This window comes from Spodoptera frugiperda, chromosome 25 (genome assembly GCF_023101765.2).
Source record: "Spodoptera frugiperda isolate SF20-4 chromosome 25, AGI-APGP_CSIRO_Sfru_2.0, whole genome shotgun sequence".
In the NCBI taxonomy this organism is placed as follows: domain Eukaryota; kingdom Metazoa; phylum Arthropoda; class Insecta; order Lepidoptera; family Noctuidae; genus Spodoptera; species Spodoptera frugiperda.
This window is the reverse complement of record NC_064236.1, coordinates 16,166,502-16,192,352: the sequence shown is the minus strand read 5'-3', so window position 1 is coordinate 16,192,352 and position 25,851 is coordinate 16,166,502. Positions and strand designations below refer to the sequence as shown.

Sequence of the window (25,851 nt, the reverse complement as noted above, 5' to 3'; positions counted from 1 at the left end):
ATGGAATGTCATTTGACATAAATCCACGGTGATCTTCCAGAATCAAACAGAATCAAGAAACGCGTGATTCACCTTACTTGTGAATCATAAACACCACAGCAGTAGCCGATTTGACCCTTTTTTGTACTTTTTGTTTCAGAAAATTCAATGAAAATAGTTTAAAATCACTTTTTGTGTTTTTTTAAAGCATTTTTGTATCTATTTTTCTTGATTATTTTCTGAAAAAGGCTAAATGTAGATTATCGGAAACCGGCGCGGTTATCTAACCAGATGTGATGAAAGCTAAAAAATAATAATATGTTACATTATAATACATCAACAGTCTTCAAGTGTGGCTAAAAGTAAGTAAGTCTCTCACACGGAGAAAGTTACAGCAATAATCACCACGCTTGGTCAATGCGGAGTGGTGATTTCAAACTTATAAATTAGAATAATAAGCCCGTGTTTTCTCAAAATGTTTTTCCTTCAACATCTATCAGTGATATACAAATAATCTTAGAAAATACATAGAACTCGGGAAAAGTAACATTGGTACTTGCCGTTAGTAGGGTTTGAACCCGCCACAGGTTCATGATAAGTGGCTATATAACTTTAATTTTATAGATTTTGCTTGTCTCTTCGAAAAAGTGTGTGACTTTTAATTATGTGTGTTTGTTTTATAATCTGTCTCTTGTATTAACACAAACAATTGTAGTATTAGCATACGGTCTTTTATTTATGATATCGACGCACCTCGTCGCTACGCTGTGTTGTGTTGTTAAGATCAGAAAGTTCAAAGAGTACACGTAGTTAATGCATGTTACACATTTTGTTTTAATCACGATATTAGGCTTTTGTTTTAAAACTTTTAACGATTCGACAAACCAAGACCCATCAAGACAATAACTTACTAGTTACTCAAAGTCGTAATATTTTTACAGTACAGTAAAATATATATTTGTCTAAACTTACTAAAGGAAAATTAACAACAATACAGCGGTCGACTACCTTGGGGTTGGAGTTGCTACGCATGTATGTAAGTACATTATACATTTATGTATATAAGTTATCGATCAAAATCTGTCTGGGTTGTGCAAGTGTGCGTGCGACGCAAGTGTAGGTGTGTGCAGACCAGGAGCTACACCTTAACCTTAGGGAAGACCTGATGTCGATACTGTCGACAGAAAATAAAAATGCCATGACCGCGCTATTAAAACGTACATAGCATATTTATAAATCGTAAGCTGTCAGTCTCGATGTATGCAAACAGACAGACAACTTGAAGATATTTTCCTTTATTGTATCTAAAGAAAAAATATTTATTTTAAAATTACCCTAACGGCATGAGGAATAAGGGATAAATATTACTTTAGCAACCGAAACGGTACATTTTTTTGTGTACGGTAGCGTACCGTTCTGCTGCAAGCAAGATAAATACTACCTGTGTAACTAACTCACAGTAGCTACGGATTTCATTCATGTAAGTAAACAGTTCAAAAGTGTGGTATAATCTTCCCTACAAAAATAATTCCATGTTTTATTACCGCGCCGTGCTATATTTATACACGGATTAAACCACTTGACCACAAGTTCAAACTGGCATCAGTCTTCCTTGTTTAGCAACAAGTACAAGACAACGGTTTCTTAAAGTCGATTATTTTTATACAGTAAATAATTTTTGTCTGAATTTAATAAATGAAACTATAGCACCGTGCCGGGATACGCTAAATTGGGGTTGAATAGCATGTACAGTCCCTGGCCGCATTATTAGACGCACTCTTATTTTTTGAATTTGTAATACATATATACGTGATGTGATGTGTACTAAATGTTTATTTACAGTCCATTTACGTTTAAACGTATGAGTGTCAAACACATTTATTGAAACTTTATTGTGTGTTTTGGAATTGTACTTATTTACAAATGTAGAATTACAGTGTTGACTAATTCCCATATCTATACTTCATAATATAGTCAAATTTAAAATGTTGTTTGTGCCAACGCGCTCGTCTCCATAAATACAGGTTCCATTTGAAAACATTTGTATCGAGGATAGTCCATTAGTCAAGAAAGATTGTGAGAGGTAAACATTACGCAACGTCCAATGAGAACCACAAAATATCTAAATAATTACCTACTACAACAATTTTGGTGCGTCTATTAAAGTAGCCAGGAACTGTATCTGTACATTATATATTTGTGTATACAAGTAATCGATCAACATCTGTCTGGGTTTTGAATGTGTGCGTGCGACGCAAGTGTCCCTGTGTGCAGACCGGTTGCTTAATCTTAGGGAAGACATGATGTCGATAGTGTCGATAGAAATAGAAATTGTCTATCTTGATAATTTACTATATTTCCGCACGCGGAACGCACTCGTCACTTTTGATATGGATGTCAAACTGTTGGCAAGCTTTTTAATTTTATAGATTTTGCTTGTCTCCTCGGAAAAGTGTGTGATTATTTATGTGTGTTTGTTTTACAATCTGTATTGTATTAACACAAACAATTGTAGTGTTAGCATACGGTCTTTTATTTATGATATCGACGCCCCTCGTCGCTACGCTAACGTATTGTTAAGATCAGAAGGTTCAAAGAGTACACGTAGTTAATGCATGTAACACCTTTTGTTATTATCACGATATTAGGCTTCTGTTTTAAAACATTTAACGAACCGACAAACCAAGACCTACCAAAACAATAACTTACTAGAACAGTTAGTTACTCAAAGTCGTAATATTTTTTATATAGTAAAATATATTTTCGCCTAAACTTGCTAAACGGAAACTACAAAACAACAATACAGCCGTTGGCTAGCTTGGGGTTGGGGTTGCTACGCATGTATATAAGTACATTATACATTTATGTATACAAGTTATCGATCAAAATCTGTCTGGGTTGTGAATGTGTGCATGCGGCGTAAGTGTATGTGTGTGCAGACCAGGTGCTACACCTTAACCTTAGGGAAGACATGATGTCGATACTGTCGACAGAAAAAAAACCGGCCAAGTGCGAATCGGACTTTTTAAAATCACTATCCATAGACATGCAATCACGGGTAGGTTAGCTGAAATTTTTTATTTTTAAAATCTGTTCTATGTATGGTGTGATTTAATTTTTAAATTTATTTATTACCAAAATACATCACCATACAAAGTTTTAACTATGTAGGCCGAACAGTTTCGGAAATAAATGGCAGTAACATACGGATGGACGGACGGACGAACGGACAGACAGACATGACGAATCTATAAGGGTTCCGTTTTTTGCCATTTGGCTACGGAACTCTAAAAATGTTATGACCGCGCTATTGAAACGTACACAGCGAATCTATAAATTGTAAGCTGACTGTCTCGATCTATGCATAGAGACAGACAGCTTGAAGACATTTTCCTTTAACCTGTAGTAATAGTGATACTCGTATTACTTAATAAATATTTATAACTGAGTGGTTAATACAATTTGATTTTAAAGATAATTACGAGAAGATTTTAATACTTTATCGATAACACTGCTGTAGCTACACGGTACAACATTATCTGGTATACAGGCAACACAACCCTGGGTCCCTATAAAACAGACGCCGTCTCGCGCAATTCTAACCAGTCTCATTAGGCACTGCCCGCGGTATAGACATATTTGGCAAAATTAATCGTAATACTGATTGTTGTTTGTGGTAAAATATTGCTAACGCCGAGGTATCGAGTTCAGCGAAGGTGGGAGATTACACAGGTAAATAATTTATTTAAGTATACGTTTAGGATGGATAAGTGAAATAAAAATAGTATTCGAAGATGATATTAAGTAATAGTTTTTAATTAATATCGCCATTCACAATTTTTGTGATGAGATTAAATAAATAAAAAATAATTTTGTCGAGTGAATGAAGACATCAGAATTATGAGAGATATCAATACAAAGAAAATTAGTGCTATCTTTGGTAAGAACCGAAGATATAACACTCTAGTTTGATAGGACTGATGTAAGTGAAACAAGATAAAGAAGGTTAATGATGATGATCTGTTTATCAAGGGAAAATAGCGTGGTTCCATATAAATTGTATTTTTTTACAGTTCCTGTGGTGCGTCACCAAGATGGCTGCCACAGTAGCAACGGGCCGGTGTAGCGATTATACTACATGTATGTATACCTTTGCTGCCTTAAAATATTATTTTAAACGTATTTTGTATTGTATTTCTGCAAAAATACATAACAGAAACATGTGCTTTTGTGTATTATTATGAATTTGAAAACGCCTGTTCGATCTTATGGAATTCATTTGTGACTAAACGGTTTCATTTAGTTTGACCCGTTTGTTTGTTTTTTTTTTTGACATAGACTGATTGATCTGATATTTGATATACACTCTCAAAAGGTTTTATTGGTGATGTTTCCATTTATATTACTTGTTTAATTATTAAATACCTATCATATACAACGTGGCAATGTTGTCAGTTTTTGGGCATCCTATTTTTATATGTTGTGTTGTTAATATTTTAGCCATAGTTATCATTATTATTATTTAGTTTATATATGTCTGTAAGTGAAATAATTATAGTTTATTTATTAATTGTTATGTAATTTATTTTGTTAAAAAAGTTCGGTTACAGAATAAAACAAATGCCCAACAGCAATAGTTTGCCCTATTTGACAACCACATTGTCGAACAAAGAATTCAGACAAAGTAATATATGTGTTTTATTATTGTTTTCAGTTGACGTGATGGCAGTTGACGTGAGGATAGTCGACAACTCGAGACTGCAAAAAAAAACCGGCGGCACCAGATCGAGTGGAGTTATTGTAGATTATTTAAAGAGTTTCTTGATAGCGGGTTACAGCCACAAAAATGCCAGAAAATTAAGTAAACAATTTGAATGAATAACAATACGCTTTTATTTACTGCTTTCATGAGTCAAATCTTACCAATTCCTTACATTAACACCCAGTTTCTCAAAGGCTCGTCAAATCGATAACCAATAAACACACATAATCAGTGAGTTCCCATGGTGTTCAAAATCACTACGCTGTCTTAATGCTAAAAAGAAATAATAAAATATACAGCATTTTATAAATTCATTACAATAAAGGTGTTGATAATGACAATGAACTTGATTAGAATCAAATGTCATCTAAATATTTGTACTAAGTTTTTTTCACATTATGTATTGGGTTAAATCATGGCTTATAAAAGAGACAATGAGCAAATCTATGAATAAGATATTGTTTACAATCTCGTTATATATACATAACCTCGTACAAAATTTTAACAAACCTCTAAGAAATAATAACGTCGCTTCACTTGTGTAGTTGACATAAGATAATAATTTGCTACGGCGTAGCCAGCTATGGCGTAGCCAGCTACGGTGTAGCCACCTAAGACGAAATTTCTTTTAACACACTTTTATACCCATTGTAAATTGGGTTAACTATGGCTTATATAAGAGACAGCGAGCAAATCTATAAATAAGATACTGTTTACAATCTCGTTACATATACATCACCTCGTACAACATTTTAACACACATTTAAGAAATGATGTACGAACACATCTTAGAAAAAATCATAAAACATTCGCTCAAGTTACGACTGATGCTGAACGTAAAGAATAGAGTGGTTTTGTGTTAGTAATAAAAACTTTTGAGGTAAGTTTAAAGCACCAAATTATATATAACTTGTGCAACAGATGTTGGAAAGCTTCAAGAATTTAGGCGCATTTTAGCATAAAGTTACACTTTCGCCACAGTCACCTAGATAGATTTACCGACAATCTGGGAGATTATTGCAGATTGCATATAATAATTTAAACATGAATCGATGGAGTAAAGTGAACAGAGTCATTAAATAATAAAAAAACAAATGGCTTCAGATGATTTTATTTCATCATGAAGAGGATTTATATTTGTTCGTACTTGTAGTGTTAGTACAGCGCTCTCTGACGATTTACATTCGAAGCAGCTAGTCCGGCACAACGATAGTACGCTCAGGATTCAATTTACTACATCGTGAATACTTCTTAATTCACCAACCCTCTGTTAGATGTCACTATATTAGCATTTCACCATTGCAAATAAGAGTAGCGCTTTCCGACGTTTTCCATACGAAGTACGTAAATTGTTAAAAGGGGGAAGGGTGTTTTCAACAGATGGCAGTTCTTGGTTGTAACGTAAAGTCGATACTAAAAAAATCAGTTTAAACAACAATATTGACAATTATTAAAATATAAAAACAGCTGAACGTTTCTTCGTTAATTATTTAATAAATATGTCATTTCACTTTTTGTTAAAAATCATCTACCACGCTGGAAAAACACAAAAACCTGCATCGCGCAAGCGAAGTTTTCCTGCGACTCCGATAGGGTAGTAAATTTGAAGGACTTCTCTTGGAGGGTCCTTGGCTACTCTGTAAACCGATGGAATGTCATTTGACATAAATCCACGGTGATCTTCCACAATCAAACAGAATCAAGAAACGCGTGATTCACCTTACTGGTGAATCATAAACACCACAGCAGTAGCCGATTTGACCCTTTTTTGTACTTTTTGTTTCAGAAAATTCAATGAAAATAGTTTTAAATCACTTTTTGAGTTTTTTAAAGCATTTTAGTATCTTTTTTTCTTATTTATTATCTGGAAAAGGCTAAATATAGATTACATGTTTGTACTTCATTATATGTTTGTCCCGGTATGACTCATCCAGGGATAAATTGTTAAGTACAAAATGGTTTTTTTATGTTATGCATAAGAAATAGAACATTTCCTTAAAGTCTGTAATTTTTAAACAATAAAAATATTGTAGCCTAAACTTGTTAAACGGAAATTAACAACAATACAGCCGTTGGCTACCGTAGGGTAGTACATTATACATTTATGTGTACAAGTTATCGATCAACATCTGTCTGGGTTTTGAATGTGTGCGTGCGAAGCAAGTGTACGTGTGTGCAAACGGGTGCTTAATCTTAGGGATGACATAATGTCGATAATATCGATAGACTCTGTATCAAAAACTTGAGTTATAAAGAAATAGAAATTGTCCATCTTGATAATTTTACTATATTTCGCACTGGGAATGCGTTTGCGAACAGTACCATTACCATGAGTTGACGTAGTTATGACATCTTCCCTTAGTACAGTAGTAAATGTGACAACGCAACTACAATAGATGGCTGCAATGTTCGTACCATGAGCTGTACCTATACCATGAGTTTGCCTTATAACATTCCCGCAGACACTGTAGTTGAAAAAGTGTATGCAAACTGGAACAGCGCCTCTAGCGGATAGTTTAAGTACCAACATTGGTATTATGAGCATTTCTAACTATCAATGTTATAGTTTACTATACTACAAGACTGTAGTTTAGTTACGATCGTTCATTCTTTTCAAACAATATTGGTACCATGAGTTACAAATTTAGCAGTTGCTATAGCGACGACTATTACTACTGTAGTTGCGGCACTCACCGACTTTTACGTACGTGAAAGCATCTATTTATATTTTTAATAATAAATATTTTTGATTTCACTATGTTTTGCCCTAAATTAACAATTAAAGAAGTTATAAGTAAAAAAGTGAACAAATACTATAAAAAAAATATTTTTTGCTCTATAACTTTTTTTTACATTTTATAAATAAATGCCTGCAGACCAATCTTGTAGAATATTTTTCGAGAATTTTTTTACCCTACAACTTTTTTCAATTTCGTTCATTAAAAACTCAGTTACAGCGCTCCGAAGTTAACCGGGTTCGTCAACGCTCATGAGAATCTGGTCAAAACGTTTATGTTTTTTACTTTTTTATTATCATTCATTATTTTTACAAAATTTTTGTTTAATTTTTACATCTTTACTTATTCATTTCTAACTTTTTTCTTTACCTTAGAACTTACCATAGGTCTGAAATGCTCGACAGTTTGCCTACATTGTTCTGGTGAAACATGCAGTAACATTATGGAAATATCAAAGTTAATAGAAGAAAATGAATTTGAAGATGAACTTCCAACTATGACTCCAATTTTAAGTCCTGTAATTCCTCAAAGATTCACATTTGACGATAATGTAGAATCGATTAGAGTAACTAGTTAATAAGTGATATAAAATATTATGATGTCGAGAATTACCTTACAGTTAATGTATATAGTTGTAAAAATTAAACGAAAATTTTGTAAAAATATGAATAACAATAAAAAAAGTAAAAAAAAATTAAACGTTTTGACCAGATTCTCATGAGCGTTGACGAACCCGGTTAACTTCGGAGCGCTGTAACTGAGTTTCTAATGAATGAAATTGAAAAAAGTTGTAGGGAAAATTTTTTCTTGAAAAATATTCTACAGGATTGGTCTGAAGTCATTTATTTATAAAATGTAACAAAAAAGTTATAGAGCAATAAAGAAATTTTTTATAATTTTTTTCACTTGTTTACTTATAACTTCTTTAATTGTTAATTTAGAGCAAAAAGTTATGAAACATATTTGTAGGCAAAATAATTTTCTACAAATTATCATTTTAAACATTTTTTGTACGATGTATAGTTTCAGAGATATAGCAAAAAAAGTGTTTCCACCCCCTTTCCCAAGATGGCGGCCGGGGGACAAGGGTGGCGATCCCACAAACTTCAAGTTAAGCTTCTATTGACACCCCCACATGATCAAAAAATAAAATTGCGTCCTCTAAAAAATGTAAAGCTCATGTAACATTTCAATGGACTACTACCACTCGTGTACATGGTGTTCTCGCTTCAAGGCATCATGTGTACTTACTAGCCGGCCTCATCTAGTTATTTAAGAGATTGACGTGTAAAAGTGTTATTTTATAACCTATTTGCAAAATAAATATCATTTATCATTTATCATTTATCAGAAGTGGTACTTTTTAATTCTCCAGAAACAATTGTTACTTTGAGTATGTAAATTGTCGATCATCTTAACTAAAGGGGACTCAGAACTCTTAGTTTTCAACAAAAAAATTCCGGCTGAAAAACGACGTCTAACAAAAATAGCTCTGCTTCCATCACGTTTATTGGGGTGCTTTTTATGGTATCAAAGAATGTACGGACGGACACTACAAGTGTGGGAGAACCATGCTTCGGCACGAATGGGCCGGCTCGACCAGAGTGATACCACGGCCTTACAGAAAACCGACGCGAAAAATAACGATTGGGTTGTGTTTCGTCGTGTGAGTGAGGTTATCGGAGGCCTAATTAGCCCCTTCCCCAATCATTAATAAATTACACGTATATAATTAAAGTAAAGTATGTGATTCACAACCAAACCGTCTTTAAAACATTTTAAAAGCGTATCAATAAATTGAATGCAATGCAATTGTTCCTTTTAAATGTAGTTTACCACATATCAGAAACTTGACGTAGTAGCTGCGCCATCCATAGGGCCTTAGGTACGGTTTGATAGCGTACCGATCTGCTGCAAACTAGATGAATACTATTTATGCGACCAAGTCACAGCAGCGACGAATTTCATTAATGTAACTGTAACGAGTAAAAACTATTGAAACGTGGTATCAGCTTCCCCATAAAACGAATTCTATATTTCAATGCTGCGCCGTGCTTTTACATAAAACTAGAATACTGGACTACAACTTTAAACCGGTATCATTACCAGTTCAGCAAAAAGTTTAGGAGAACTTAATAAATAAAATAAAACACAGTGCAGGGGTACGCTAAATTGGGGTTGGGGTTACTTAGTATGTTTATAAGTATATTATACATTTCTGTATACAAATTATCGATCCAAATTCTGTCTGGGTTCTGAATGTGTGCGTGCGACGGAAGTGTACATGTGTGCAGACAGGGCGCTTAATCTTAGGGAAGACATGATGTCGATAGTATCGATAGACTCTGTATAAAAAACCTGAGAGTTACAAAGTAATACAAATTCTCTATCTTGATAATTTTACTATATTTCCGCACTAGGAAAGCACTCGTCACCTTAATATGGGTGTCAAACAAGCTTTTTAATTTTATAGATTTTGCTTGTCTCCTCGGAAAAGCGTGTGATTATTTATGTGTGTTTGTTTTACAATCTGTATTGTATTAACACAAACAATTGTAGTGTTAGCATACGGTCTTTTATTTATGATATCGTCGCCCCTCGTCGCTACGCTAACGTATTGTTAAGATCAGAAGGTTCAAAGAGTACGTATGCACGTAACATCTATTGTTTGAATTACGATATTAGGCTTCTGTTTTAAAACATTTAACGAATCGACAAACCAAGACCAACCAAAACAATAACTTACGAGAACAGTTAGTTACTCAAAGTCGTAATATTTTTTGTATAGTAAAATATATGTATCTTCGCCTAAACTTGCTAAACGGAAATTACACAACAATAATACAGCCGTTGGCTACCGTAGGGTTTAGGTTGCTACGTACATTATACATTTATGTATACAAGTTATCGATCAAAATCTGTCTGGGTTGTGAATGTGTGCATGCGGCGTAAGTGTATGTGTGTGCAGACCAGGTGCTACACCTTAACCTTAGGGAAGACATGATGTCGATACTGTCGACAGAAAACAAAACCGGCCAAGTGCGAATCGGACTTTTTAAAATCCTATCTATAGACACCAATCACGGGTAGGTTAGCTGAAAAAAAAAAATTACTCAGTTTCATGTATGATGTGACCCCCTTTAATTTTTAAATTTATTTATTCCCAAAATACATCAACATACAAAGTTTTAACTATGTAGCCCAACAGTTTCGGAAATAAATGGCTGTGACATACCTGCCAGACAGACATGACGAATCTATATGGGTTCCGTTTTTTTGCCATTTTGCTACGGAACCCTAAAAATGCCATGACCGCGCTATTAAAACGTACACAGCGAATCTATAAATCGTAAGCGTAAGCGTCTCGCTCTCTCGTCTCTCTCTCTACAGCCACAAAAATGCCAGAAAATTAAGTAAACAATTTGAATGAATAACAATACGCTTTTATTTACTGCTTTCATGAGTCAAATCTTACCAATTCCTAACATTAACACCCAGTTTCTCAAAGGCTCGTCAAATCGATAACCAATAAACACACATAATCAGTGAGTTCCCATGGTGTTCAAAATCACTACGCTGTCTTAATGCTAAAAAGAAATAATAAAATATACAGCATTTTATAAATTCATTACAATAAAGGTGTTGATAATGACAATGAACTTGATTAGAATCAAATGTCATCTAAATATTTGTACTAAGTTTTTTTCACATTATGTATTGGGTTAAATCATGGCTTATAAAAGAGACAATGAGCAAATCTATGAATAAGATATTGTTTACAATCTCGTTATATATACATAACCTCGTACAAAATTTTAACAAACCTCTAAGAAATAATAACGTCGCTTCACTTGTGTAGTTGACATAAGATAATAATTTGCTACGGCGTAGCCAGCTATGGCGTAGCCAGCTACGGTGTAGCCACCTAAGACGAAATTTCTTTCAACACACTTTTATACCCATTGTAAATTGGGTTAACTATGGCTTATATAAGAGACAGCAAGCAAATCTATAAATAAAATATTGTTTACAATCTCGTTACATATACATCACCTCGTACAACATTTTAACACACATTTAAGAAATGATGTACGAACACATCTCAGAAAAAATCATAAAACATTCGCTCAAGTTACGACTGATGCTGAACGTAAAGAATAGAGTGGTTTTGTGTTAGTAATAAAAACTTTTGAGGTAAGTTTAAAGCACCAAATTATATATAACTTGTGCAACAGGTGTTGGAAAGCTTCAAGAATTTAGGCGCATTTTAGCATAAAGTTACACTTTCGCCACAGTCACCTAGATAGATTTACCGACAATCTGGGAGATTATTGCAGATTGCATATAATAATTTAAACATGAATCGATGGAGTAAAGTGAACAGAGTCATTAAATAATAAAAAAACAAATGGCTTCAGATGATTTTATTTCATCATGAAGAGGATTTATATTTGTTCGTACTTGTAGTGTTAGTACAGCGCTCTCTGACGATTTCCATTCGAAGCAGCTAGTCCGGCACAACGATAGTACGCTCAGGATTCAATTTACTACATCGTGAATACTTCTTACTTCACCAACCCTCTGTTAGATGCCACTATATTAGCATTTCACCATTGCAAATAGGAGTAGCGCTCTCCGACGTTTTCCATACGAAGTACGTAAATTGTTAAAAGGGGGAAGGGTGTTTTCAACAGATGGCAGTTCGTGGTCATAAGGTAAAGTCGATACTTAAAAAATCAGTTTAAACAACAATATTGACAATTATTAAAATATAAAAACAGTTGAACGTTTTTTCGTTAATTATTTAATAAATATGTCATTTCACTTTTTGTTAAAAATCATCTACCACGCTGGAAAAACACAAAAACCTGCATCGCGCAAGCGAAGTTTTCCTGCGACTCCGATAGGGTAGTAAATTTGAAGAACTTCTCTTGGAGGGTCCTTGGCTACTCTGTAAACCGATGGAATGTCATTTGACATAAATCCACGGTGATCTTCCAGAATCAAACAGAATCAAGAAACGCGTGATTCACCTTACTTGTGAATCATAAACACCACAGCAGTAGCCGATTTGACCCTTTTTTGTACTTTTTGTTTCAGAAAATTCAATGAAAATAGTTTAAAATCACTTTTTGTGTTTTTTTAAAGCATTTTTGTATCTATTTTTCTTGATTATTTTCTGAAAAAGGCTAAATGTAGATTATCGGAAACCGGCGCGGTTATCTAACCAGATGTGATGAAAGCTAAAAAATAATAATATGTTACATTATAATACATCAACAGTCTTCAAGTGTGGCTAAAAGTAAGTAAGTCTCTCACACGGAGAAAGTTACAGCAATAATCACCACGCTTGGTCAATGCGGAGTGGTGATTTCAAACTTATAAATTAGAATAATAAGCCCGTGTTTTCTCAAAATGTTTTTCCTTCAACATCTATCAGTGATATACAAATAATCTTAGAAAATACATAGAACTCGGGAAAAGTAACATTGGTACTTGCCGTTAGTAGGGTTTGAGCCCGCCACAGGTTCATGATAAAAAAAAAAAAAAAAAAAAATAATAATCCTTTATTTCATTATTTCACAAAATAATTTACATGAAACAGCCACAAATAAGTATTAATCAATAATTATGCTAGTGCACTAGGAATAACTTAATAAGTAACTTACCAATATTTAGGAACTATAGGAAAATTTACTTTTTAACCTAGACTTATGTATAATTAGCGACTTGCCCGAGCTAGGTTTATAAAAACCTGTGTTTCGGGTCATCACTTACAAGACTATCAATTTAGGTGCATGTGTACAGAAATAGAATAACAACTTACAAACTAATCTTACATTCATACTAAAACTTCCAATAGTTTTTCTGTGTCTGCGTAATCAAGATTTAGTAGATACTCTGATAACAATGTACTACATTTATAATAATTTACACTATATATATTTAGTATCTTGTTGACTTTGTTGTACAAAAATGGTCCTAAAAATACGTAAAATCTATGTGCAAATGCATGTCTTGTCTGTGGTTCAAAGCAAACCAAATCTTTCCTCCTCCTGGTTTGGGATACTGGGTCGAAAGGAAGCTCAGAGTGCTGATAAAGTATGGTTTGCAATATAAATAGTTGGCGCACTGTTAGTATTTTACATGCAGTGTATAGTTGGTGTGTGGGAAACCTAAAAGGGCGGAAGGTAGCAACCTTTAGAATTGCTCTTTGAGCGCGTTCCAGAGGAAGCAAGATAGACTTTGCAGTTCCACCCCATGATGTAATACAATAGGTGAGAACAGACTGACACAGAGCCAAATAAACCTGTTTAATTAACTTATAGTCGGCTATGTGGCGTAGGTTCTTAAAAATGTACATTAATTTACGCACTCTTTTGCATAGTAACTCGATGTGTTTACGGAAATTTAGATTCGTGTCAATCGTAACACCTAGATATTTTATGTGGTCAGCTTTAACTAAAGTGGTAAGTGGATAAGTGGCTATATAACTTTAATTTTATAGATTTTGCTTGTCTCTTCGAAAAAGTGTGTGACTTTTAATTATGTGTGTTTGTTTTATAATCTGTCTCTTGTATTAACACAAACAATTGTAGTATTAGCATACGGTCTTTTATTTATGATATCGACGCACCTCGTCGCTACGCTGTGTTGTGTTGTTAAGATCAGAAAGTTCAAAGAGTACACGTAGTTAATGCATGTTACACATTTTGTTTTAATCACGATATTAGGCTTTTGTTTTAAAACTTTTAACGATTCGACAAACCAAGACCCATCAAGACAATAACTTACTAGTTACTCAAAGTCGTAATATTTTTACAGTACAGTAAAATATATATTTGTCTAAACTTACTAAAGGAAAATTAACAACAATACAGCGGTCGACTACCTTGGGGTTGGAGTTGCTACGCATGTATGTAAGTACATTATACATTTATGTATATAAGTTATCGATCAAAATCTGTCTGGGTTGTGCAAGTGTGCGTGCGACGCAAGTGTAGGTGTGTGCAGACCAGGAGCTACACCTTAACCTTAGGGAAGACCTGATGTCGATACTGTCGACAGAAAATAAAAATGCCATGACCGCGCTATTAAAACGTACATAGCATATTTATAAATCGTAAGCTGTCAGTCTCGATGTATGCAAACAGACAGACAACTTGAAGATATTTTCCTTTATTGTATCTAAAGAAAAAATATTTATTTTAAAATTACCCTAACGGCATGAGGAATAAGGGATAAATATTACTTTAGCAACCGAAACGGTACATTTTTTTGTGTACGGTAGCGTACCGTTCTGCTGCAAGCAAGATAAATACTACCTGTGTAACTAACTCACAGTAGCTACGGATTTCATTCATGTAAGTAAACAGTTCAAAAGTGTGGTATAATCTTCCCTACAAAAATAATTCCATGTTTTATTACCGCGCCGTGCTATATTTATACACGGATTAAACCACTTGACCACAAGTTCAAACTGGCATCAGTCTTCCTTGTTTAGCAACAAGTACAAGATAACGGTTTCTTAAAGTCGATTATTTTTATACAGTAAATAATTTTTGTCTGAATTTAATAAATGAAACTATAGCACCGTGCCGGGATACGCTAAATTGGGGTTGAATAGCATGTACAGTCCCTGGCCGCATTATTAGACGCACTCTTATTTTTTGAATTTGTAATACATATATACGTGATGTGATGTGTACTAAATGTTTATTTACAGTCCATTTACGTTTAAACGTATGAGTGTCAAACACATTTATTGAAACTTTATTGTGTGTTTTGGAATTGTACTTATTTACAAATGTAGAATTACAGTGTTGACTAATTCCCATATCTATACTTCATAATATAGTCAAATTTAAAATGTTGTTTGTGCCAACGCGCTCGTCTCCATAAATACAGGTTCCATTTGAAAACATTTGTATCGAGGATAGTCCATTAGTCAAGAAAGATTGTGAGAGGTAAACATTACGCAACGTCCAATGAGAACCACAAAATATCTAAATAATTACCTACTACAACAATTTTGGTGCGTCTATTAAAGTAGCCAGGAACTGTATCTGTACATTATATATTTGTGTATACAAGTAATCGATCAACATCTGTCTGGGTTTTGAATGTGTGCGTGCGACGCAAGTGTCCCTGTGTGCAGACCGGTTGCTTAATCTTAGGGAAGACATGATGTCGATAGTGTCGATAGATTCTGTATTAAAAACCTGAGAGTTACAAAGAAATAGAAATTGTCTATCTTGATAATTTACTATATTTCCGCACGCGGAACGCACTCGTCACTTTTGATATGGATGTCAAACTGTTGGCAAGCTTTTTAATTTTATAGATTTTGCTTGTCTCCTCGGAAAAGTGTGTGATTATTTATGTGTGTTTGTTTTACAATCTGTATTGTATTAACACAAACAATTGTAGTGTTAGCATACGGTCTTTTATTTATGATATCGACGCCCCTCGTCGCTACGCTAACGTATTGTTAAGATCAGAAGGTTCAAAGAGTACACGTAGTTAATGCATGTAACACCTTTTGTTATTATCACGATATTAGGCTTCTGTTTTAAAACATTTAACGAACCGACAAACCAAGACCTACCAAAACAATAACTTACTAGAACAGTTAGTTACTCAAAGTCGTAATATTTTTTATATAGTAAAATATATTTTCGCCTAAACTTGCTAAACGGAAACTACAAAACAACAATACAGCCGTTGGCTATCTTGGGGTTGGGGTTGCTACGCATGTATATAAGTACATTATACATTTATGTATACAAGTTATCGATCAAAATCTGTCTGGGTTGTGAATGTGTGCATGCGGCGTAAGTGTATGTGTGTGCAGACCAGGTGCTACACCTTAACCTTAGGGAAGACATGATGTCGATACTGTCGAAAAAAAAAACCGGCCAAGTGCGAATCGGACTTTTTAAAATCCTATCTATAGACACCAATCACGGGTAGGTTAGCTGAAAAAAAAAAATTAATTCAGTTCCATGTATGATGTGACCCCCTTTAATTTTTAAATTTATTTATTCCCAAAATACATCAACATACAAAGTTTTAACTATGTAGCCCAACAGTTTCGGAAATAAATGGCTGTGACATACGGACGGCCAGACAGACATGACGAATCTATAAGGGTTCCGTTTTTTGCCATTTGGCTACGGAACCCTAAAAATGCCATGACCGCGCTATTAAAACGCACACAGCGAATCTATAAATCGTAAGCTGACTGTCTCGATGTATGCGTAGAGATAGACAGCTTGAAGACATTTTCCTTTAACCTGTAGTAATAGTGATACTCATATTACTTAATAAATATTTATAACTGAGTGGTTAATACAATTTGATTTTAAAGATAATTACGAGAAGATTTTAATACTTTATCGATAACACTGCTGTAGCTACACGGTACAACATTATCTGGTATACAGGCAACACAACCCTGGGTCCCTATAAAACAGACGCCGTCTCGCGCAATTCTAACCAGTCTCATTAGGCACTGCCCGCGGTATAGACATATTTGGCAAAATTAATCGTAATACTGATTGTTGTTTGTGGTAAAATATTGCTAACGCCGAGGTATCGAGTTCAGCGAAGGTGGGAGATTACACAGGTAAATAATTTATTTAAGTATACGTTTAGGATGGATAAGTGAAATAAAAATAGTATTCGAAGATGATATTAAGTAATAGTTTTTAATTAATATCGCCATTCACAATTTTTGTGATGAGATTAAATAAATAAAAAATAATTTTGTCGAGTGAATGAAGACATCAGAATTATGAGAGATATCAATACAAAGAAAATTAGTGCTATCTTTGGTAAGAACCGAAGATATAACACTCTAGTTTGATAGGACTGATGTAAGTGAAACAAGATAAAGAAGGTTAATGATGATGATCTGTTTATCAAGGGAATATAGCGTGGTACCATATAAATTGTATTTGTTTACAGTTCTCGTGGTGCGTCACCAAGATGGCTGCCACAGTAGCAACGGGCCGGTGTAGCGATTATACTACATGTATGTATACCTTTGCTGCCTTAAAATATTATTTTAAACGTATTTTGTATTGTATTTCTGCAAAAATACATAACAGAAACATGTGCTTTTGTGTATTATTATGAATTTGAAAACGCCTGTTCGATCTTATGGAATTCATTTGTGACTAAACGGTTTCATTTAGTTTGACCCGTTTGTTTGTTTTTTTTTTTTGACATAGACTGATTGATCTGATATTTGATATACACTCTCAAAAGGTTTTATTGGTGATGTTTCCATTTATATTACTTGTTTAATTATTAAATACCTATCATATACAACGTGGCAATGTTGTCAGTTTTTGGGCATCCTATTTTTATATGTTGTGTTGTTAATATTTTAGCCATAGTTATCATTATTATTATTTAGTTTATATATGTCTGTAAGTGAAATAATTATAGTTTATTTATTAATTGTTATGTAATTTATTTTGTTAAAAAAGTTCGGTTACAGAATAAAACAAATGCCCAACAGCAATAGTTTGCCCTATTTGACAACCACATTGTCGAACAAAGAATTCAGACAAAGTAATATATGTGTTTTATTATTGTTTTCAGTTGACGTGATGGCAGTTGACGTGAGGATAGTCGACAACTCGAGACTGCAAAAAAAACCGGCGGCACCAGATCGAGTGGAGTTATTGTAGATTATTTAAAGAGTTTCTTGATAGCGGGTTACAGCCACAAAAATGCCAGAAAATTAAGTAAACAATTTGAATGAATAACAATACGCTTTTATTTACTGCTTTCATGAGTCAAATCTTACCAATTCCTTACATTAACACCCAGTTTCTCAAAGGCTCGTCAAATCGATAACCAATAAACACACATAATCAGTGAGTTCCCATGGTGTTCAAAATCACTACGCTGTCTTAATGCTAAAAAGAAATAATAAAATATACAGCATTTTATAAATTCATTACAATAAAGGTGTTGATAATGACAATGAACTTGATTAGAATCAAATGTCATCTAAATATTTGTACTAAGTTTTTTCACATTATGTATTGGGTTAAATCATGGCTTATAAAAGAGACAATGAGCAAATCTATGAATAAGATATTGTTTACAATCTCGTTATATATACATAACCTCGTACAACATTTTAACAAACCTCTAAGAAATAATAACGTCGCTTCACTTGCGTAGTTGACATAAGATAATAATTTGCTACGGCGTAGCCAGCTATGGCGTAGCCAGCTACGGTGTAGCCACCTAAGACGAAATTTCTTTCAACACACTTTTATACCCATTGTAAATTGGGTTAACTATGGCTTATATAAGAGACAGCGAGCAAATCTATAAATAAGATACTGTTTACAATCTCGTTACATATACATCACCTCGTACAACATTTTAACACACATTTAAGAAATGATGTACGAACACATCTTAGAAAAAATCATAAAACATTCGCTCAAGTTACGACTGATGCTGAACGTAAAGAATAGAGTGGTTTTGTGTTAGTAATAAAAACTTTTGAGGTAAGTTTAAAGCACCAAATTATATATAACTTGTGCAACAGATGTTGGAAAGCTTCAAGAATTTAGGCGCATTTTAGCATAAAGTTACACTTTCGCCACAGTCACCTAGATAGATTTACCGACAATCTGGGAGATTATTGCAGATTGCATATAATAATTTAAACATGAATCGATGGAGTAAAGTGAACAGAGTCATTAAATAATAAAAAAACAAATGGCTTCAGATGATTTTATTTCATCATGAAGAGGATTTATATTTGTTCGTACTTGTAGTGTTAGTACAGCGCTCTCTGACGATTTCCATTCGAAGCAGCTAGTCCGGCACAACGATAGTACGCTCAGGATTCAATTTACTACATCGTGAATACTTCTTACTTCACCAACCCTCTGTTAGATGCCACTATATTAGCATTTCACCATTGCAAATAGGAGTAGCGCTCTCCGACGTTTTCCATACGAAGTACGTAAATTGTTAAAAGGGGGAAGGGTGTTTTCAACAGATGGCAGTTCGTGGTCATAAGGTAAAGTCGATACTTAAAAAATCAGTTTAAACAACAATATTGACAATTATTAAAATATAAAAACAGTTGAACGTTTTTTCGTTAATTATTTAATAAATATGTCATTTCACTTTTTGTTAAAAATCATCTACCACGCTGGAAAAACACAAAAACCTGCATCGCGCAAGCGAAGTTTTCCTGCGACTCCGATAGGGTAGTAAATTTGAAGAACTTCTCTTGGAGGGTCCTTGGCTACTCTGTAAACCGATGGAATGTCATTTGACATAAATCCACGGTGATCTTCCAGAATCAAACAGAATCAAGAAACGCGTGATTCACCTTACTTGTGAATCATAAACACCACAGCAGTAGCCGATTTGACCCTTTTTTGTACTTTTTGTTTCAGAAAATTCAATGAAAATAGTTTAAAATCACTTTTTGTGTTTTTTTAAAGCATTTTTGTATCTATTTTTCTTGATTATTTTCTGAAAAAGGCTAAATGTAGATTATCGGAAACCGGCGCGGTTATCTAACCAGATGTGATGAAAGCTAAAAAATAATAATATGTTACATTATAATACATCAACAGTCTTCAAGTGTGGCTAAAAGTAAGTAAGTCTCTCACACGGAGAAAGTTACAGCAATAATCACCACGCTTGGTCAATGCGGAGTGGTGATTTCAAACTTATAAATTAGAATAATAAGCCCGTGTTTTCTCAAAATGTTTTTCCTTCAACATCTATCAGTGATATACAAATAATCTTAGAAAATACATAGAACTCGGGAAAAGTAACATTGGTACTTGCCGTTAGTAGGGTTTGAACCCGCCACAGGTTCATGATAAGTGGCTATATAACTTTAATTTTATAGATTTTGCTTGTCTCTTCGAAAAAGTGTGTGACTATTAATTATGTGTGTTTGTTTTATAATATGTCTCTTGTATTAACACAAACAATTGTAGTATTAGCATACGGTCTTTTATTTATGATATCGACGCACCTCGTCGCTACGCTGTGTTGTGTTGTTAAGATCAGAAAGTTCAAAGAGTACACGTAGTTAATGCATGTTACACATTTTGTTTTAATCACGATATTAGGCTTTTGTTTTAAAACTTTTAACGATTCGACAAACCAAGACCCATCAAGACAATAACTTACTAGTTACTCAAAGTCGTAATATTTTTACAGTACAGTAAAATATATATTTGTCTAAACTTACTAAAGGAAAATTAACAACAATACAGCGGTCGACTACCTTGGGGTTGGAGTTGCTACGCATGTATGTAAGTACATTATACATTTATGTATATAAGTTATCGATCAAAATCTGTCTGGGTTGTGCAAGTGTGCGTGCGACGCAAGTGTAGGTGTGTGCAGACCAGGAGCTACACCTTAACCTTAGGGAAGACCTGATGTCGATACTGTCGACAGAAAATAAAAATGCCATGACCGCGCTATTAAAACGTACATAGCATATTTATAAATCGTAAGCTGTCAGTCTCGATGTATGCAAACAGACAGACAACTTGAAGATATTTTCCTTTATTGTATCTAAAGAAAAAATATTTATTTTAAAATTACCCTAACGGCATGAGGAATAAGGGATAAATATTACTTTAGCAACCGAAACGGTACATTTTTTTGTGTACGGTAGCGTACCGTTCTGCTGCAAGCAAGATAAATACTACCTGTGTAACTAACTCACAGTAGCTACGGATTTCATTCATGTAAGTAAACAGTTCAAAAGTGTGGTATAATCTTCCCTACAAAAATAATTCCATGTTTTATTACCGCGCCGTGCTATATTTATACACGGATTAAACCACTTGACCACAAGTTCAAACTGGCATCAGTCTTCCTTGTTTAGCAACAAGTACAAGATAACGGTTTCTTAAAGTCGATTATTTTTATACAGTAAATAATTTTTGTCTGAATTTAATAAATGAAACTATAGCACCGTGCCGGGATACGCTAAATTGGGGTTGAATAGCATGTACAGTCCCTGGCCGCATTATTAGACGCACTCTTATTTTTTGAATTTGTAATACATATATACGTGATGTGATGTGTACTAAATGTTTATTTACAGTCCATTTACGTTTAAACGTATGAGTGTCAAACACATTTATTGAAACTTTATTGTGTGTTTTGGAATTGTACTTATTTACAAATGTAGAATTACAGTGTTGACTAATTCCCATATCTATACTTCATAATATAGTCAAATTTAAAATGTTGTTTGTGCCAACGCGCTCGTCTCCATAAATACAGGTTCCATTTGAAAACATTTGTATCGAGGATAGTCCATTAGTCAAGAAAGATTGTGAGAGGTAAACATTACGCAACGTCCAATGAGAACCACAAAATATCTAAATAATTACCTACTACAACAATTTTGGTGCGTCTATTAAAGTAGCCAGGAACTGTATCTGTACATTATATATTTGTGTATACAAGTAATCGATCAACATCTGTCTGGGTTTTGAATGTGTGCGTGCGACGCAAGTGTCCCTGTGTGCAGACCGGTTGCTTAATCTTAGGGAAGACATGATGTCGATAGTGTCGATAGATTCTGTATTAAAAACCTGAGAGTTATAGAAATTGTCTATCTTGATAATTTACTATATTTCCGCACGCGGAACGCACTCGTCACTTTTGATATGGATGTCAAACTGTTGGCAAGCTTTTTAATTTTATAGATTTTGCTTGTCTCCTCGGAAAAGTGTGTGATTATTTATGTGTGTTTGTTTTACAATCTGTATTGTATTAACACAAACAATTGTAGTGTTAGCATACGGTCTTTTATTTATGATATCGACGCCCCTCGTCGCTACGCTAACGTATTGTTAAGATCAGAAGGTTCAAAGAGTACACGTAGTTAATGCATGTAACACCTTTTGTTATTATCACGATATTAGGCTTCTGTTTTAAAACATTTAACGAACCGACAAACCAAGACCTACCAAAACAATAACTTACTAGAACAGTTAGTTACTCAAAGTCGTAATATTTTTTATATAGTAAAATATATTTTCGCCTAAACTTGCTAAACGGAAACTACAAAACAACAATACAGCCGTTGGCTAGCTTGGGGTTGGGGTTGCTACGCATGTATATAAGTACATTATACATTTATGTATACAAGTTATCGATCAAAATCTGTCTGGGTTGTGAATGTGTGCATGCGGCGTAAGTGTATGTGTGTGCAGACCAGGTGCTACACCTTAACCTTAGGGAAGACATGATGTCGATACTGTCGAAAAAAAAACCGGCCAAGTGCGAATCGGACTTTTTAAAATCCTATCTATAGACACCAATCACGGGTAGGTTAGCTGAAAAAAAAATTAATTCAGTTCCATGTATGATGTGACCCCCTTTAATTTTTAAATTTATTTATTCCCAAAATACATCAACATACAAAGTTTTAACTATGTAGCCCAACAGTTTCGGAAATAAATGGCTGTGACATACGGACGGCCAGACAGACATGACGAATCTATAAGGGTTCCGTTTTTTGCCATTTGGCTACGGAACCCTAAAAATGCCATGACCGCGCTATTAAAACGCACACAGCGAATCTATAAATCGTAAGCTGACTGTCTCGATGTATGCGTAGAGATAGACAGCTTGAAGACATTTTCCTTTAACCTGTAGTAATAGTGATACTCATATTACTTAATAAATATTTATAACTGAGTGGTTAATACAATTTGATTTTAAAGATAATTACGAGAAGATTTTAATACTTTATCGATAACACTGCTGTAGCTACACGGTACAACATTATCTGGTATACAGGCAACACAACCCTGGGTCCCTATAAAACAGACGCCGTCTCGCGCAATTCTAACCAGTCTCATTAGGCACTGCCCGCGGTATAGACATATTTGGCAAAATTAATCGTAATACTGATTGTTGTTTGTGGTAAAATATTGCTAACGCCGAGGTATCGAGTTCAGCGAAGGTGGGAGATTACACAGGTAAATAATTTATTTAAGTATACGTTTAGGATGGATAAGTGAAATAAAAATAGTATTCGAAGATGATATTAAGTAATAGTTTTTAATTAATATCGCCATTCACAATTTTTGTGATGAGATTAAATAAATAAAAAATAATTTTGTCGAGTGAATGAAGACATCAGAATTATGAGAGATATCAATACAAAGAAAATTAGTGCAATCTTTGGTAAGAACCGAAGATATAACACTCTAGTTTGATAGGACTGATGTAAGTGAAACAAGATAAAGAAGGTTAATGATGATGATCTGTTTATCAAGGGAAAATAGCGTGGTTCCATATAAATTGTATTTGTTTACAGTTCCTGTGGTGCGTCACCAAGATGGCTGCCACAGTAGCAACGGGCCGGTGTAGCGATTATACTACATGTATGTATACCTTTGCTGCCTTAAAATATTATTTTAAACGTATTTTGTATTGTATTTCTGCAAAATACATAACAGAAACATGTGCTTTTGTGTATTATTATGAATTTGAAAACGCCTGTTCGATCTTATGGAATTCATTTGTGACTAAACGGTTTCATTTAGTTTGACCCGTTTGTTTGTTTTTTTTTTTGACATAGACTGATTGATCTGATATTTGATATACACTCTCAAAAGGTTTTATTGGTGATGTTTCCATTTATATTACTTGTTTAATTATTAAATACCTATCATATACAACGTGGCAATGTTGTCAGTTTTTGGGCATCCTATTTTTATATGTTGTGTTGTTAATATTTTAGCCATAGTTATCATTATTATTATTTAGTTTATATATGTCTGTAAGTGAAATAATTATAGTTTATTTATTAATTGTTATGTAATTTATTTTGTTAAAAAAGTTCGGTTACAGAATAAAACAAATGCCCAACAGCAATAGTTTGCCCTATTTGACAACCACATTGTCGAACAAAGAATTCAGACAAAGTAATATATGTGTTTTATTATTGTTTTCAGTTGACGTGATGGCAGTTGACGTGAGGATAGTCGACAACTCGAGACTGCAAAAAAAAACCGGCGGCACCAGATCGAGTGGAGTTATTGTAGATTATTTAAAGAGTTTCTTGATAGCGGGTTACAGCCACAAAAATGCCAGAAAATTAAGTAAACAATTTGAATGAATAACAATACGCTTTTATTTACTGCTTTCATGAGTCAAATCTTACCAATTCCTTACATTAACACCCAGTTTCTCAAAGGCTCGTCAAATCGATAACCAATAAACACACATAATCAGTGAGTTCCCATGGTGTTCAAAATCACTACGCTGTCTTAATGCTAAAAAGAAATAATAAAATATACAGCATTTTATAAATTCATTACAATAAAGGTGTTGATAATGACAATGAACTTGATTAGAATCAAATGTCATCTAAATATTTGTACTAAGTTTTTTTCACATTATGTATTGGGTTAAATCATGGCTTATAAAAGAGACAATGAGCAAATCTATGAATAAGATATTGTTTACAATCTCGTTATATATACATAACCTCGTACAAAATTTTAACAAACCTCTAAGAAATAATAACGTCGCTTCACTTGTGTAGTTGACATAAGATAATAATTTGCTACGGCGTAGCCAGCTATGGCGTAGCCAGCTACGGTGTAGCCACCTAAGACGAAATTTCTTTTAACACACTTTTATACACCTTGTAAATTGGGTTAACTATGGCTTATATAAGAGACAGCGAGCAAATCTATAAATAAGATACTGTTTACAATCTCGTTACATATACATCACCTCGTACAACATTTTAACACACATTTAAGAAATGATGTACGAACACATCTTAGAAAAAATCATAAAACATTCGCTCAAGTTACGACTGATGCTGAACGTAAAGAATAGAGTGGTTTTGTGTTAGTAATAAAAACTTTTGAGGTAAGTTTAAAGCACCAAATTATATATAACTTGTGCAACAGGTGTTGGAAAGCTTCAAGAATTTAGGCGCATTTTAGCATAAAGTTACACTTTCGCCACAGTCACCTAGATAGATTTACCGACAATCTGGGAGATTATTGCAGATTGCATATAATAATTTAAACATGAATCGATGGAGTAAAGTGAACAGAGTCATTAAATAATAAAAAAACAAATGGCTTCAGATGATTTTATTTCATCATGAAGAGGATTTATATTTGTTCGTACTTGTAGTGTTAGTACAGCGCTCTCTGACGATTTACATTCGAAGCAGCTAGTCCGGCACAACGATAGTACGCTCAGGATTCAATTTACTACATCGTGAATACTTCTTAATTCACCAACCCTCTGTTAGATGTCACTATATTAGCATTTCACCATTGCAAATAAGAGTAGCGCTTTCCGACG

The 25,851-nt window shown here is 33.9% G+C and overlaps 2 long non-coding RNA genes across 2 annotated transcripts; both read left to right on the top strand.

The window, feature by feature from the left end:
* Window positions 1-3,562: 3,562 nt before the first annotated feature.
* LOC126912330 (uncharacterized) lies at window positions 3,563-18,266 on the top strand. The gene is made up of 3 exons (XR_007706956.1): window positions 3,563-3,711; window positions 4,053-4,119; window positions 18,091-18,266. It is a non-coding gene; the product is annotated as an uncharacterized LOC126912330 (long non-coding RNA).
* A 4,990-nt stretch (window positions 18,267-23,256) lies between these two features.
* On the top strand, window positions 23,257-24,678 carry LOC126912332 (uncharacterized). Its single transcript, XR_007706964.1, has 3 exons — window positions 23,257-23,495; window positions 23,837-23,903; window positions 24,477-24,678. It is a non-coding gene; the product is annotated as an uncharacterized LOC126912332 (long non-coding RNA).
* The last annotated feature ends 1,173 nt before the right edge of the window (window positions 24,679-25,851 follow it).